The sequence below is a fragment of the Pleurodeles waltl genome, chromosome 2_1, assembly GCF_031143425.1.
Source record: "Pleurodeles waltl isolate 20211129_DDA chromosome 2_1, aPleWal1.hap1.20221129, whole genome shotgun sequence".
Lineage (NCBI taxonomy): Eukaryota > Metazoa > Chordata > Amphibia > Caudata > Salamandridae > Pleurodeles > Pleurodeles waltl.
In genome coordinates, this window is record NC_090438.1 from 825,491,511 (window position 1) to 825,507,446 (window position 15,936).

A 15,936-nucleotide genomic window follows, 5' to 3' on the forward strand; every position below is an offset into this window, starting at 1 on the left:
GGGACCTGAACTTGGTTCTTACATTTTTGACGTGTGCTCCTTTTGAGCCACTTCATAATTGTCCCCTCAGGCTGCTCACCATAAAAACAGTCTTCCACGTGGCCGGAACATCTGCCCGTATGGTAAGTGAGCTGCAGGCTTTGTCATCCAGGTCTCTTTATCTGACAGTGTTTCCCATCAAAGTGGTGCTTCACATCTGTGCCTCTTTTGTCCCAAAAGTAGTGACCAGATTTCATTTGGGACAGTCTGTCACCCTGTCCACCTTTTTTTCACTTCCACATCCTTGTAGGGAAGAAGAGTAACTCCACTGGCTGGACACAAAAAGAGCGTTGTCATTCTACCTTGACCACACAGAAGATTCCTGGATGGGCGACCAACTCTTTGTGAGATTTGTGAGATATGTGGGAGCAAAGAAAGGTCGGACAGTATGTTATGTTATGGGCATGGCTACAGCATTGGAAGTGAACCTCTAAAAGCAGTCTGAGGCTTATTCTCTGAATAGCCCAGTTTTAAGTGATTGCCGAAAAGAAAGATTATGGCTGGTCAGGTGAAGGCTGAGAGGCAGTGAGTTCCATAGTTTGGCTCCAAGATAAGCTGTGGAGCTTCCACCCCATCTAGATTTTTTTCCTCTGGGAATTAAGGCTAAGGCCGCCAACGAGGACATGAGCCATCTTGCGGACGTATGGAAGGAGGCTAAGGATCTTAGCAGAGGAGGACCTCTATTGTGTAGGGACCTGTGGACACAGCACAAGGTTTTGAACTTTATACCTTGTTCCAGTGGGAGCTAATGAAGAGAAGAGATAGCCACTTTGGCAGATAGTTGTCTAGGTATATTTAGGAGAAGACGAGCAGAAGCATTCTGCATCATCTGCAGCTTTATAATCACGTACTTCAGGGACCTAAAGTACAGTGCGTTACCATAGTCCATTCGAGATAATGAGAGCCTGGACAATAAGTCTTTTAGGTACAAATGGAAGAATTTTGAAGACCTTCCTGAGGAGCCTATGCAGACTAAAAACAAATAGAGGGAGTCTTTTTTTCATGGTAATCCATGGGTCAAGCCACACTCCTAGACTCTTGATATTTTCCTTGGTGGGAGGCAGGATCCTAAGATTCCAGAATAAAACGCCTGAGCCCCATCAGGGACTGAGTCCTAGTGTCATTACTTCGGTCTTATCTCCGTTAAGCTTGAGCTTACATTCAGACATCCATCCAGACACAGCCTGCAGGGAAGGGGTAAGTGGCGAGCAGTCCGTGCTGGAGTTGGTGGAAAATGAGACTACCAGCTGAGTGCCGTCCGCATGAGACACCAAAGAGAGGCCATAAGGTTTTACGATCTCTGCCAGTGGGGACATGTAAATGTTAAATAGCGTAGAACTAAGAGAGGAGCCCTGAAGAACCCCACAGTTGTTCAAGACATGACTAGAAAAAAAAGACCGGTCCAATACCTGAAACGATCTCCCCTCCAAAAATGAGGAGAGCCATTTCAGAGCACCCCCTGTAATTCCGACCGCCATCATTCAAGAAGTAGTGTATCATGATCGACTGTGTCGAAGGCAGCACTAAGGTCGAGAAGAATAATAGCCGTCGCAACCCCCCTCGTCGAGACATCTTCTGTCCTCTTCTGTGACCGCAATCATAGCAGATTCTGTGCTGTGCAGGGGTCTGAAGCCCATTTGAGTGGGATGGAGGATGTTATTATCTTCAAGAAAACTTGAAAGTTGGGAGGTGAAATGCTTTTCAATTATTTTGGATACTACTGGCAGCAGGGAGATAGGCCTGTAGTTATTAAGAAGGGCTGCATCGAGATGTGGGTTTTTTCGGAAAAGGTTTAACTATGGCATGCTTCCACTGATCCGGAGCGATGAAAGTGAGGAGTTCAAAAAATCAGTGAAGACTGGTACTATAGTGGAGGCATCCAGGACCAGAACATTTGGTGGGGCGGGGGGGAAGACTGGGTCAAGCAGGGAGCCTGAATTTCAGAGTGAATAGTAAATTGGAGACCGAGTCCTCGTTAGGTGGGGGGGATTGGGAAAAGGAAATGCGATGTGAGATATGCTGACCTATAGAATCAGAGGGTTGACGGAGATTACCCGAAAAAGCTGAATAAATATCAGATATCTTTTGTTGAAAGAAAAGCACTAAGTATAAAAATGAACTATTTCCTGCTGGGTCATTCTCTGTATAAAAATCTGCTATCCACAGACCAAGAAGCAGCCTCCAAAGGGCCCATTCCACCAGGGGTAAAGCTGCGACCACAGTGTTAGCATGCGGTGGTCCAGTCCTAGATATTTGTCAGGCAACAACGTGGTCATCACTGCACACGTTTGTGAAACACTACTGCCTACACAGGTCCACAGAGTCGGACATTTCTCCGGTTCGGTTGTGCAGGACTTCTTAGTGTAGAAAATGTGTCCGCAGCCCAGGATGGCATTCAGAGGTAAGGAATCTGCAGCTAGAGGTCTCTATCAGATGAACAAGGTACTTACCTTGGGTAACACATTATCTTGTAGAGACTATATAGAGCTGCAGATTCCTTACACCCACCCATGCCTCCCTGCCCTGCAGACTCCTTTGCTAATGTTAGGGTGTTCCCTTTCAGGGCGTTAGATTGGACAAACAATAGTCAGTTCATTTTGTGGCTCTGTGTTCCTGACATCCACGCTCCTGGGCGGCACCTATATAGGTGACTGTGACGTCACATCAGATGCCGCCAATGCTATGAACAGAGCCACCTGACGGCGCACACAGGGTATTGCTCAAGCAAATGTTTTCAGATCCAGTCTGTCGCCAGGAAAAATTAAAAGGTAAGGGGGTCTGGGAGATGGATCATCGACCTGCATAAAGGATATTTCAAAACTATCAATATTATTTCATACTGGGGAAACCACAGGTGGGGAATGTAAGACAGTGGCTTTCCTTCAGTAAATTCTCTTAGGAACATTTTAATGTAGTAAAATTCAGTTAACATGTTAGCACTGAATACTAGTAAAGAGAACAGAGTTGTCTACTCCAGTTTCTTCCTATACTTCAAGATAGAGAAAAATACATAGCCCTTTGCAGATGGCAATTGATTCTACCAGTCTGTACTATACCCTATCGTACCATAGTCTTTACAAGGGCTTCCAACTTTCCATTGTTGTAAAGTGGCTTACGACAAGTTCTTCAGATTGGGAAATAAATTCTGCAGGTGAGTCAATCATTTGGACTACCTTAACTCTGATTTTAACAGACTGCGCAGCAATTACATAAGATCCCAGCCATTGTGATATACAGCCATAATCTCCTAAGTGTGCCCAAACCAAGACCGTGAATGTTCTTACCCTAATGTAACCATTAAAGTTACCTTGTCTCTGGATGAGTGTGAACCGTTGTGCTGTCCAGTACAGTTGTTCACTTAGAAAAACAAAAAAGTGATGCACGAAATGGTTGAATTAATTATGGTAAGTACAGGAATCAAGAGCACAGGTTGTAACACAGGTTATTGAAACATCCACAAACTGAGGAAACCAGGTAACTACTGAAGCACAATGCACCATAGAACATAGAATTGTATTCAAAGGACTTCATGCTAGAGTGGATAAAGCAGTAAGTAAGTACGCTACACAGAGTAAGCTAGGTAAACACTTACAAGCTAGGTAAATACTCTCTGAACATTGTAACCTAACCACAAACCTCCCTTCTTCATAAAAATAAAAACAAATAACCCAAAAAAATAAAATATATATATATAATCCCTCGGGTGCCCTGGACGTAACGGTTACATCCTGGGCAGCACTGCTCGGGTGCTCAGGACGTAACAGTTTCGTCCAAGTAGAGGCCCTCGGGGGAAGCGCTGGTGCTCCCCCGAGGGGCCTCGCACCCCCCTCCCCTGGGCAGGGATGGAAGGGGAATTGCTTTCCCTTCCAAACACCCTTCCCACCCCCCAGTGGCATCTGATGAAGTCAGCGCGCGATCGTGCACTGACCTCATCAGAGGCCTACCCCTCGGCGCTCGAAGCTCAGCTTCCAGTGCGGATCGAAAGAGAAATGCAAAAGCAGGTTACACAGGTTCCTCCTGTCTCGACCGGGCGAGAAGCCAGACAGCTGGACGCTTTTGGTAGACGGACTTTCGCTTCATCAAGTTCTGCCTTGTGTTCAGTCAGTACTTCCTGTGTCCTTGTTTGCTTGTCCCATGTTTTGTGGAACTCAGTAGAGCGCATTTCACCTTCTCTGCCTGAGGAGACTAGAAATGTCATAATGCTTTTTGTACAGGATGGTCAGCAGGCTGCCTAGCTTAGTACCAGATGTGGCATGGACACCACAAATTCTGTTAGAAGGATTATGGCTTCTTCGGTAGCGCTGCCATGAAGGGCATGGTTACGTTCCTCCAATTTCTCAGAAGCTGTGCAGGCATCTTTTAGCGTATGCTGACTCGGCTTTACGCCGCTTTATAGATGCTCATGGTAGAACTTGGTCTTAAGGCCTCTTCATGGTACAGAGTCTTCTTCTGGCTTGGTTCATTTGTTCAAAGGCAGTTTTATTTTCCCATTGCACTTTTTTCTACTGCCCTTATGGTGGTGTGCTTCTTGTATATGTTGCAACACCTGATGTGGTGTTCCTGCTCCTCGCAGGCACTTTTCTTCTTATCACGTAATCAAGATGGTGTTCCTGCGTTGCTGGTGTTGTGTTTCTATTTACCACTATGGTGGACAGGTTTCATTATTCGTTTGACCCCGTTTGGGTCTAATACTTCCAAAAAGGGGGTTTTCTGTTGGATTTTAAGCAGGTCTCCTAGGAGATTGTGCTTTCTATGAGGTTCTTAGGTTAGAGTTGTTTTCAGTTCCTGCTCTTCAGAGCAATTGGTGCAGGCTATTAGCAATTCTTTTATAATTACCTATTCCCTACTTGAACCTTGCTAAGTACTTCTTCCCGGAGTCGTATAGTTCCTTGGGTCAATAAGGATTCTACTGCTGTTATTTACAGATGTCCTATCCCATTGATGCAGTGGGAGATGGTATTTCTGCCCCTTTTCCATGGTCTGCTTTTGTTGGGGATGTTGGTACCTCTTGGATTCCAAGTGCCCCTCTTCTGTCTGTTATACGCGACGTGGGGAGCTTAATCTGTCGCCCTTATAATAGAACACTATTTTCAAAACTTTGATTTGATTTCACATGTTCTCTTGTCTGGCCTGGTGCCATATTCATCTTTCTTCTTCTTGATGGACATCCTCGCCCTCCTTCTGACCAATCTGGTCATGGAGGCAGTCCACTTAATTACACATATACTCATGGGGACACAGTGGCCAGGACGAGGGTTCCATCCTGCCGATGGAGCAACACTTTGCTAATCTTTCCATGCTGTTCATGTACCTATATATTGTTTCTTCCTGCCCTGCTCTTGTAGCTTTGGGGCATCATCCATTTGCAAATGGGTTCTTGTCTTTGCGTTCCTGTCCCATTAGGGGTTTTGTTCCCTTCCTAGAATTCTTCCCCCTTCTGTGTGTGTCCTCAGTCATCTTTTTGACCAATATATTCAGGCATTTCATGTGTTGGCTTCCAATCCTAGAATATGCTTAATCCTTTCTATGTCAGCTGCAAAAAGGTAGTCATATTTCTTCCTTCTGTCAGACATTTACTCCTTCCTAACGTAGTATTGCTTTTGTGTTTAGGACTGCTGTTGACGAATATAGGCATTCACATTTGGCCTTGCAGACTTCTGCAGGTCCTATGTCCGAATTCCATTCTGGGGGTCAAAGTCAAATATACCATATATTTCAGAATATTTCATTATTGGGTCAACATATTGGATCGCTTTCTTATACACTGGTTGTCCCTCTGGGATTCTGCCATTTTTTCCTTCATTCCTTTCATCAGCAACCTTTTTCTGCCTGCTGGATTGTCATTGCCATTGTCTTACCCTTTCAATGGTTGGCATCGTTTCACATGGCATTTGTCTGCCTCATGTACCACAAGGATTCTGTTCGTTTCTATTAGCAGGTGGTTTTACCAACCTCTTAACCTTTAGTCCGCTAGCATTGATTTTCCTGATTGACTGGCTTTTCTTTCTTGAGGGTTTCTCTCTTTCTCTCTCTCCCTCTCTCTCTATCCTCTTTTCTTTTACTCCTGTATTGTTGTGCAACACTTTTCTTTCTTTGTTCCTCTTTATAATATAAATATAGGCATGTAATGTATCATTTCTGTTTAATAGGTCTGTCTCTATTTTTATTTCTGCATATGTGTCAACCTGGCCCTATGCATATCTATATACAACATACGTATGGACACATCCATGTCTTTACATGTATATCTGTGCATATGGATGTCTGGGCATGTATCTTCCAGACCTCCTCATTTAACCATTGTGTGTCATACATATTGGATACCTTTTGTCTTTTTTCTGTCCACTGGCTCTATGTGTCTCACAGTTCTGTTACACCTCTCTTCAGGTTTCCCCTTTGGTGTTCCTGGAGATGTACATTCTGTCTTTTCAGTTACTCTCCCTACCACTGTTAAGCTTCCTGCTTCTTGCAGGTTTTAACTCTACATCCTGGTGGAAGCAGCATTCATGCATCACATTCCCTTGTTTAATATCCTCTAGGGTAACCCCTGGATGGGTGTACCTTTCCTATTGTCTCAGTGACTGTTGGGGCACTTTTTCACCTTGCTCCTCCGCTCTTCAGTTCAAGCGCCTACTTTGGCACACTTCATATTATTTTCCTGTTGTTGTTCTCTACCAGCAGATTCATTTTCATTGCCATATGCTCTGCCTCCCATGGTGTTTCATATTTTTAAAAATATTCTGAGGGTTGTCCACTGCTCTTCTGGTGAGGTGAATGCGTTTTCTCACCTTTGTCTCGCTCATGTCTGGTCTACTACTCCTTCAGTTAGGCCGGTTGTTTATATGCAAGATTTATTTGCAGACCATCCTCCTGTGTTGATATTGCTTTGGTATCTAATTCCAGGGTAAGGACTCTGCAGCTAATTCACCTCTGGTAACACTTTATCTGGTAGAGACATAGACTAACTGCAGATTCCTTATTGACCCACCCATCCTCCCAGCTCTGCAAATCATTTTATCTTACCTCAGTCTTGCTTTCTTGGCATTCTATTGCCATGCTTTTCAATTTAGTAGTTGTAAATCAAATTTACATCTACCTGTCTTGTTGATACACTGTTCCCTTGCCAGTTTCTATAGTGGCTCTGTGTTATTGTACAGATTCTAGTCACAGAAGAAACTGACTTCAGCACATCGGTAGAGGATTATAGTGAACCTGTCTATGTCATTTCTGGAGGATGACATAGATACGGAGTCGCATGACACCTTATACCGACATCCAGAGGTACTGCTGAAGATTTTTTTTTTTTTCTAGATCCGGTCTGGTGCCTGGAGAGAATTCTAAGATAAGGATTCTGTGGCTAGTCTGTGTGTCTACAGATAAGACTTTACCGAAAGTATGTAACTTGTTTGTTAAAGTGATATTATAGTTAGGTGAATATGTCAGACACAACATTAATCTCATCATTGATGTCATTTGAGATGTGATCAGTGATTTCATATATTGTTACAGGACATGTCACGAGTGATGTAATTTGTGATGTCATAAGCAGAGCATGGTAGAAGTGCAAGTTGTTGAAAGGTACTTTTCATAACAGAGCATTTTGCCTCCCACAGCACTGACTGCCCTGTACTCACTGTTAATCACTGAGACATGGTAGTACATAATGGTCATCGCTTGGTGTGCTGTCAGCACTGAATTTGGATGGTTTCATACCACCAATCTCTGCTTCAAGATTCGTAATACACAAAATAAGAATCATCTGAAGCCAGCTGTCTTTATTCCACAACACATCTAACATTATCATCTCTGGTAGATCATGCAGTACCTGTAGTTTCTACATCTCCTGGCATCCGACCAGCCAGTGCAAGAAGTAAAATCCAGGGTACTCCTCCTGTGGAAATTGAGGATATTGAACTCCATTTAGATTATTTACTCATATCCTATATCCTGGGCAGTTATGCTATTGCGCAATGACAGGCGTCTGGATTTCTCCTATGAGCAGGGGTGTCCTAGATACATCTTGTAGAATGTTCTCCGGCAGGTTCACATATAATTTTGCCTCCTGCTTGATCTTAAAAACACTAGCGACTTGCTGGTATAAAGTGTTTGGAAAACAGCTGACAAAACCCATTAATTGGAAGACTAGATGAATTTGCTTGTGGACTATCTATGTATTAACTTCCCTCAAAGTTTAGCCTCCTACCACAGGTGACTGGCGTACGTTGTCCGAAACAAGTTTGAAGAGGAAAGGAAGATTGTTTTCTGGAGGACAGCATCCTCTGCCCTGCACGCTAAGGACATTCTGATGTCCCATGACAATTTTAATCTGTTCTTCAAGAAGGGTTCCAGTGATGCGGGATTCATTTGAGCAGAGGATTTAGATGCAGCCCAGCACAGAGAACCTTCAGTGGTGACTGCCATCTTCCCGGCACCCTGAGCCATTCCCTCACAGTAACTGAATGCTTCTACAGCACGTGTGAATCATGAGGATTGTGTCTGTTGGCAGGAATACTGTGCCCACAGTTGTGCGAATGCCTTCACCAACAAACTGGCAATCCTGTAGTGGTTGCAGATGTGATTTCTTCCAGTGGATCAGAAATCTGAAGGATTGGAAATCCTGCTTGTCTCTCTTCTCGTGTGCAAATGGTTTTAACAAAAAAGCAATGATTTTACAGTTGTTAGCGCGTCGGTCCTTAAGAAGTAAACTTACAAGGTGACCCGTATAGGTCGATGAATCTTTTCATTCGCCTGGAGTATCCCAGTCATGGAGTGACCAATGTTCTCAATAATCAATGCACAAAATTCAATAACCGTTAGGCAAAGCATCAATCAATAGTAATTAAAAGCAATAAGCATCATACCGTGGCCTTTCAGCCTTGAATAACCACACCTCAATATACGTTTTTGTAATTTTATTTCCCTATTGATTACAATACTAAGTCATGAAATTAATTTCAATGTGATTCAATTTAAATAAAACTCAGCATCAATATATGAGAAGACGCCAATAACATAAACTAATCAAAACTTGCATCAGAGTTCATTCTAAAGCATTGGCACAGGTCAATAAAAGAATCAAAGGCAATAAGTCGTTTCTGGTCATGAAGTTCAGCAAAACAGTCCGTCAACCATTTATCTCTGTAATATATCAATGTCATGTAGGGAAACCTCATCTAACCCAGATTAGCATCAGCATGTGGGACTTCATGTAAAACAATTTAGTAACAAGAAATTAGGAAAGACATCTAGCTATGAACACTATTTGAGCAGCGCAGTTGGTACCTAGAAAGAAAAGGCACAAAATTGCATTTCGGTCACATTGTCATATCTACCTATCCACGGGATGGGTCAGCAACAGAGTCAGTCTTCGTCATCAGTCGATCAGCATTCCATCAGGCTCTCAGAGAGTATGAGCTCAATAACAGAATCTCGAATCTCCTTTCTTAATCTTTCATCGCAAAATCGAAATAAGGTCTGAAGTCTTTTCCCTCTGTCACGTTGTTATATCAAAGTCACCCAGACTATCTCCCAATTTCCAATTGGTCAATTAGTCATACGTTATTATCTTAACCAATAATGTCTATGCACCAAATATATGAATTCTAATATTTCACAGTTCACATGTCGTTGAACGCTTTACGATGTTCTCATCATCCGGCTCGTCAGATATCAAAAATGTTGCATCTTCTTCTCCAGTCAGTGTCTTCATTGTTCGAGTCCTGAGAAAGTACATCTAGCACACATTACACTCTTTTCGATACTTTCAGGAGTCATTATCTCCTGTCCGTCGGTTCCCATAGAAGCTCCAGTTAAGCATTTTATTAAAACAATGAACAGTTCAGTCAGATCATTTTGTCAGCATTTTCAATTAAACGTTAAGAAATGAAGCTTTCTGCATGAGGCCTGGCAAGACTAGGCCAAGAGACTCGCTAAGTTAAGGCCTACAATTATACAGAACATAGGTTGTAACTCTCAATATGACATATTACTACAGTAATCTAATACGTTTTTTTTATTTCATGTATGTTAATCACTCATTTAGTACAATTCGTAAATATTGGTGGCCATTCTCCAAGGTCACAATTTCAAACGTGCGCATTTATTTTCTACGTTATTCATTCTCTACCAAATTCATTATTCAGAACACACAAACATTCATTAATTTCTAATTAACTCATTTGTGTTAACACAGTCTTCTACGTACTGTAATAATCCCTGGCGAAGCTTTAGTGCTTTTATACTTTTAGGAGGCAGAGTCTGGACATTCTCAAAAGTAAATCTCTTCATTTCTTTAAACATTGTGTTTTCACCAACAAGAACATTGCTCCAGCAGTTACTCTTCGATGTGATGAACACCACGACTGGTGGAAGTAGGGTTTTTAAGGTCTTCTTACTTCTGTTACATTTGATTGGATTTATTTTACATTTAGAGTGGCGATAAAGCACAAAATAAGTTTAAACAGTATCACAGCTCAGTGTATTTTTTCTAGCTCTTTTTAAGCATTTTGTTTGTTACTTTAAATTAAATGGGAAAAAATCTTACTTCTGGATTGTATTTGTTTATGGTTGCAGGGCCGGCTTTTGAGCGGTGCGAGTGGTGCGACCGCACCGGGAGCTGACCTCAGGAGGCGCTGTGCTTAGCAATTGCTTACGAAACTTGCGATTTAAAAGCATCTGCTGAAAAGTGCCTTGTGCGTTTAGCCTTCAAGAAACAATTAAAATGTTAAGATTCCTCTTGTAATTAATGTTCCTGCTAAAGAGCGGGATCGGAGTGTTGCCTAGTGGCAGCTTTGACTCAACATAAAGTAGCATAGAGGGTTAATATGCCTGCTGCAAAAAACAGAACTTATATTCTTATATTTAAGGAAAGTGGCGCTGCATACAGGTCAGCACCACTTTTCTTGCACCCCTTAACACCCCCTAATGCCACCATGTGTGCGTCGTATTTAAAATATGGTGCGCCATGGTGGTAGTTAGGGGACTAGCGTCAGAATCTTTTACGCTAGTCCGGTGCTTTGCAGGATTAGTGGCAAAAATGTTGATGCTAATCTTGCAAAGCACCGAGAGGCCCATTGTAACCAATGGAAGCCTCCTTTTAATGCCTGCTCTAAGCAGGCGTTAAAAGTGCCGGAATAAAATGACGTAAAAAAATCTGACCGCTTTCTTTCCGTCATTTTTTTTGCCCCTGCCAAACGGGGGATGCCCCCTTTGCATACATTATGCCTGGTGCAGGCATAATGTAGCGTAAAGGGTTACAAAGTGGCGCAATGCATGCATTGCGCCACTTTGTAAATATGGTACAGCGTTTTTGGCCTCCTAACGCCACATTAGCGTAAAACAATGACAATAATGTGGCGTTAGAATGGCACTAGGGGCTCTTAAATATGCCTCTATGGGGCATATTTGAAAAAAGTTGAACTGCACACAGTGCTGCAGCACTTTTCTTGCACCCCATAGTGCTCCCCTAGAGCAACCATGTGTGCGCTGTAATTAAAATATGGCGCAACATGGTGGTAGTTAGGGGACTGGTGTCAGAATTTTTTACGCTAGCCCGGCGCTTTGCAGGATTAGCGTAAAAAAATGTGCTGCTAATCCTGCAAAGCACACAGAGGCCCATTATAACCAACTGACGCCTCCTTTTAACGCCTGCTCTGAGCAGGTGTTAAAAATGTCAGAAATAAATGAGGCAAAGAAATCTGTCAGATTTATTTGGCCCATTTTTTGGCCCCCCTAACTGGGGGATGCCCCCCTTTGCATACATTATGCCTGGTGCAGGCATAATGTAGCGCAAAGGGTTACAAAGAGGCACAATGCATGCATTGTGCCACTTTGTAAACATGGTGCAGAGTTTTTGACCTCCTAACGCCACATTCGCTTAAAAAAATTACACTAATGTGGCGTTAGAATGGCACTAGGGGCTCTTAAATATGCCTCTATTGGGCGTATTTGAAAAAAGTGGCGCTGCACACAGTGCTGCACCACTTTTCTTACACCCCTTAGCGCTCCCCTAATGCAACCATGTGTGCACTGAATTTTAAATACGGTGCAACATGGCGGCAGTTAGGGGACTAGTGTCAGAATTTTTTATGCTCGTCTGGTGCTTTGCAGGATTAGCGTAAAAAAATGTGCTGCTAATCCTGCAGAGCACCCAGAGGCCCATTATAACCAACAGATGCCTCCTTTTAACGCCTGCTTTGAGTAGACGTTAAAAATGTCAGAAACAAATGACGCAAAGAAATCTGTCAGATTTCTTTGCGCCATTCCCCATCCTCCTCTCTTTAATGGGGGAATGCCACCTTTGCATACATTATGCCTAGCACAGGCATAATGTAGCGCAAAGGGATGCAAAGTGGCACAATGCATGCATTGCACCACTTTGTAAATACGGCACAGCGCTTTTGGCCTAATAACGCCACATTAGCGTAAAAAAATGACACTAATGTGGAATGAGAATAGCGCTAGGGGCTCTTAAATATGCCCCTATATTTTAAGTGCCTAGCTGAGTGGATTAGTAAAGCCAGTCTTTACAAGTGCTTTAAAACACATGAATGTAAGTTAAAGGGGAGTGGTGGAGAGATAAGGGGCACAATTGCCGGGTGGTAGTGAGTGAAACCGAGGAGGCGGTCATGGAGTTGGGGCGCCACAATAAATTATCGCAGAGGGCGACACCAGTCCTAAAGCCGGCCCTGTGTGGTTGGATGGAGTTAATTCTCTCTCGGGCAAGTATGTTGGGATCACACACATGTTCAGAGATATTCTGATGGTTATGAATTTAATGAAGAAGCCCATGGTAGAGACGATGTGTTACAGGTGAGTATGATTTTCTTCAGCCACGTTCTCAACCCAAGGTCTGGTTCGGTGATATCAATAACTTACAAAGCAAATTGATTTTCAGTTGGTTAACTGGGGCACAATGTTTATCATCAGAAGATTGGTGAGAACATGATGTAGTACAATTCACTCGACTTAAAAGAAAATAAGAACTCTGTAATGTTATGATTGAAAAATAAATAAACGTTTTATACGATGTGAGTATCTGAAAATGTTAGGGTACTGAGCATAATGCAGCCTTCCAGGTGGAAATATATGGTGGCAGCTAATGTGGTTCAGAATAGTTAAGAACCATTGTTATAGTTTTAAAGATGGGAATTTTGCCAGCTCTGATTTGGGGTCTCCAAGCACGCTTTTTCCGGCGTTCTGCAGTAAATATTTCGTAAAAATCGCTAAGGGTAGACCTTACAAGCTATGCAGCTGTGAGAGGAGGATTTGTTGTTAAATCATTTCTGTCGAAAGAGACCACCAGCTTGGCTTCAAAGCGTAAACTACATGATATACGAAAAGCAGTTGTGACACCCTCCTTAGGGATGATGGTCCCACCAGAGTCCAAATTAAAACAAAAGAGAAAAGACGTGACAGGTACTGGCTGTACCACAGACCTTCTTTGCCTTAGCTGTTGTTAGAAGTAGTCCGCATAGTTCCCTTGCTGCAGTTAGTTTTCAAGCTATACGTTTGTAGGAGATCACGTTTGAAGGCAAGCAGTGGAGACCCATGAGTCGTAGAAGTCAATCATCAGCCTTCAGTAGGGTTCTGCTAAGCTTCCTGGCAAGCACCCATTTACTGCCCGGTTGCCTCTCGGCGCTCCGGCCTGATTTGCATGGAAGTCGTAGAGGGTGGTCATTTTTTATCTAAACCTTTTTATATGCCACCCTCTGAGGCATACAAGAGAAGCTTTGGTGCAGAAAAAGCAGCTTCGACAGCCTTTCAGCTCTTTTTTGTTAACGTGCTCATTAGAGTCTCCAGCTCTCAAGAAAGAAATTACCAGCCATCTGTTCTAGGCCAGATAGTCTTTGCTCACAAATGAAGAGGGACCAGGTACGCCCGTCCTGCGAGGCCAAAGCCTGCTTACTTCATCATAATATTGCTGCTCCTCTGTGTGGCGACAGCAGTAGAACAGCATGCGTAGCGCCACTTGACGGACCTTGGCCAGAGGCAGCCTGTGTAGACATGTGGGTTGTGGGCCGCTTTGGCTCCCTGTGCTGTAGACATGCCAGTGAAATGGGACAGCTTGGCACGGCCTCCCTTCCAGCACTGTTTTTGATGAGCCTGCGCTCTTTTATCTTCGTAACAAGTAAATGAGGGAACAGGACCGTGGTAAATGTGCCTGATGCCACGAGCAGTTAGGTTGCCGTAGTAGACAAATTAAGCCTTCACGCAGTACTAGATTACCTCGGTGTAGAAAAAAAGTTCCCACGCATAAAAGTAAACAAATTATGATCTCTGTACACACCGAGCAAAGTAGAGTCAATTGTTTTTTAATAATTGGTACATTTCCGGAGACAACTCCATTGTCATGCAAACGTCATTTCAAAGGCCAATAAACCTTTAGCAACCCAATCAGGAAGTAAAGAGGTCAAGAAGGATGCCAGAGAAATTCTATAGGTTTTATCAGATGTGTTCTGTTGGTGGGGTAGTGAAAGTTAAATGTAATGTAGTCAGTGATTTTAAGAGATGACTTCTTGGTATCTCGAGGTGAGGACTAATGTGGTAACAGTAGGGTAAGGGAAGGGGACATAGTTTAGTATACCACTGTTTCTTTAGGGTAGTAGTGTCACAACAGCCGAAAAAATGGCCTCTTGCAGTGTCAATAAAAATGTATTAAAAAAAATAGTTCTCTGCATAATGTACATATCTCAGAGTTATATCCTTGCATGATCACAAACCCTTTCATGCCTTTGATGTCAAGAATATGAGGAAAATGGAGAAGTGGTTTATTGTCTAAGGGACTGATTTTAGATCTCTGAGACCTGAGTTGTACTTCTGCCTTGTGCACTTGACAACAGATTGTATGATTCTGGCCAACTCGCGTAACTCCTCCTTAACAGTACAGTAGACTGATGGAGGCACTGTCCGCAACCTCATGTGGTGTTCGGTGGATTTTGGTTTTCCCCACAGCAAAGCCACAATTAGGAAAAACCTCTGTCATGGGGACGCTGCTAATGCATATGGTGTGAGAAGGCAACACTTCATGTTGGGAGGGCCTTCCAATGTCATGTCCAACGGTTTTTCTTCATGTCCATGACCACAACGATAGCTTCAGTGGTGCTGGACAGGAAAAAAATAAAAATGGACCCACATTCTAAAAGGCAACTCCCAGAGAGTAAGGGAGGTAACTATTTTGTGTTTTGAAACTCTGCTTTGGAGGTTTGCGAAATCACTGGAGAGTCAAAGTCAGGCCATCACTCTTTTTTCTTTTATTTCCCTTTTTTACCCCCTTTTTCTTTTTTACGGAAGTGACTCTTGCTCTGTCAGCCAGAGCAAATCTGTCAAAAAGTCCCACCAGACCTAGCGGGAATTTCAAAATTAGCAACTTTTGTGTATTGGTGTCAGTGAATGTTTTCCCAGCAGCAGCTCAACTTTCCATAAAACTGACATCTCAAACTTCTAAATGAGGAGCTATACACGTGTTTTAAGAACTCATTGCACCCTTTACTTATTATCTCTTTCCTCCTGACTGACTAAGAAGCTTGCCTGACTGGCACAGCATTCTTCATCTAGGCAGCTCTTGTTTATTGATGCCTCTCTGAATCAACCCCTATCTTTACCCAGGACTTTAAATACCGAACGATTGTAAACCTACTTTGTACCCTAACAGTTGACTGGCTTCATAGAACTTTTCTCGCCATTGCCTAGATGCACTGTGTATAATTGATGCTTTCCAGACCAGATCAAGGGCATAAGATGTTTCTTTTGTCATGTTAACTTGGGCACACTGAAGTTAAAAATTCAGCGTAACCCAAGAAAGCTTCAAAACGAGGGTTCGGGTCAGGGGCGTGGGGTGTCCTGTGCATGTCCAGGAGGGCTGGGTCAACACCGGATTTTCAGGCTAACCGGCTAAAA

The 15,936-nt window shown here is 43.1% G+C and overlaps 1 protein-coding gene across 1 annotated transcript in view; it reads left to right on the forward strand.

Moving 5' to 3' along the window:
• The window catches only part of CDKAL1 (CDK5 regulatory subunit associated protein 1 like 1), a 1,931,537-nt gene that overhangs the window by 1,320,294 nt on the left and 595,307 nt on the right, over nt 1-15,936 (forward strand). The window lies entirely within an intron of this gene.